Here is a 2,006-nt window from a genome sequence, read left to right on the forward strand (position 1 = left end):
CTTCCCTTCCACCAGTGCCCACTCCTCAAGGTTGGGATGGCCGTTTTCCTACCCGCTCCTGTGCCTCTATAATTTTCTATCTGTCCATCTCTTGAGTTCACCACACTCCAAATTTACTGAATGCAGACCTTGGCACGTATAAAGTACTTGATCAAGGTTTGAGAAATAAAGAGCTCACAGACCCTAATACCGGGTAAGGCTTTAGAGAAAACAGGAGACCCACGGGCACAAAACAACTTTACACTTCCTGGGAGAGGGGTACATGGGTCTGAAAGTCATTTCACTGCATTCCAGCCCCTTACTCTTTTCAACACACCACCCCGGTTTTGCCTCTCTGTTAGCACCCAGCAGCACTGAGCCCTCGGGCTGTTGGGAGCGTCCCCCCACCTCCTAGGGGCTCTCCTGACCTGGCCATCTCCAGCAATGCCCTAAACCCTAGCCCAAACCTTGCTGCCCACTTCCTGCAAAACTCTCTCATCAGAACCAAGCTGCTTCTTCACAAAAGCATATCCACTTTGGGCATTTTATCCTAAAGGAAATATCTTAAAAGAAGAAAAACACATAATTGCATGCACAGAGATGCTCATTTGCATCATCGTCTGTAAAAGCTAAACATTATAAATAACCAGATCTCCATATAAATACAATTAATTCCTCAATATAATCACCATATGCATAAAATGGTCAATCACATCATGCAAAAACTAAAAAGAGCATCACCACAGTGGAGTGATTTGGTTTTTTACTTCAATTTATTAGCAAACTCTCCCGTAGTACTATGTTCAGGTACTATTCTACTGTATAAATAGTAACTCGTTTCATTCTCAAAAGAGTCCTGTGAGGTAGGTGCTACTATGATTTCCAATGTTTATTTCAAAGACACATTTGGTTTGGTCTGATATAAAACATAAGTCAAATGGCCTACAAAAATCTTATTTTAGAGGACACTGTGAGGCACCTCAAATATTTTCTTCCATATAGAGTAGTGTGACACATATTCTAAATAGAAGTAGTTGACTATAGTTGGATGGGTTTAAAAACTTACATGATTTAACTTTTGCCATCATTCCATGGCTGGAGAAGTTCCATGTGTTTATTACTTTTCAAAGTGATACTTTTAAATGATTTTTATCCTATAAATAAAGTTATGAAATTATATCGAACGTACCAATTCACTGAAACTACTTGCTCATTTTCATACAACTGCAGGTCCAGGAGAGGATCCATTTCATCATAATCATTAATAAGACAAGGGCAGATGCTCCAAATTGCAGGTGTTGCTAAAACAACCATGATAGCTAACATTCCTTGAGTACTTTATAATTTTATGTTATGAATCCTAAAGTAACCCCTTAGAGTAGATATTACCATTACAGCCATTTTACAGAGAAGAAAACTGAGATGCTAAGAGGTTAGATAATTTACAAAACTAAAACAGGAGTAAATGGCAACATCAGGCTTCCAATCCCATCCTACTTCCAAGTGTCCCGCTGATCTACTGCCCCAGGCTGCCACTCAGGGCTGCAAAGCAAGCTCTTACAGTGCTCTCTGCAGAACAGGCTGACAGCAATCCAATATGGCAGCACTTGGGTGAGATCAGTTTTGGTTCGACTTTACTGTATTAATTTAAATAGTCTCTGTTAATAGATTGTGCTGAATATAAAATAGATTGAGCTGAATATAAAGTAGATTGGAAGGTTAGTGTAGAAATGTGTAAAATGTACCAAAAAGGCTCTGGAGGATATTTCAGTTTGGAATGTGAGGCCACCCGTGAAATCATTGGGATAGTTGAACTGAGGCTACAGAAGGAAATGCATTTAACCAGGAAGGAAAACTGCCAGTTTCAGAAAGAGAGTAACACTATTAGATAACCTAATTCACTAGAAAGCCAACATTTCCAGAATTGGAGTGCTAACGTGATTTCAGTTACTATTGTTGTAGCCCTCAGCAATCTTGGCTTAAGACAAAAATAATGGTTCTGGCTGCCCAGGTCATCATGGAAAAAC

This window comes from Pteropus vampyrus, unplaced genomic scaffold (assembly GCF_000151845.1).
Source record: "Pteropus vampyrus isolate Shadow unplaced genomic scaffold, Pvam_2.0 Scaffold207, whole genome shotgun sequence".
Classification (NCBI taxonomy): domain Eukaryota; kingdom Metazoa; phylum Chordata; class Mammalia; order Chiroptera; family Pteropodidae; genus Pteropus; species Pteropus vampyrus.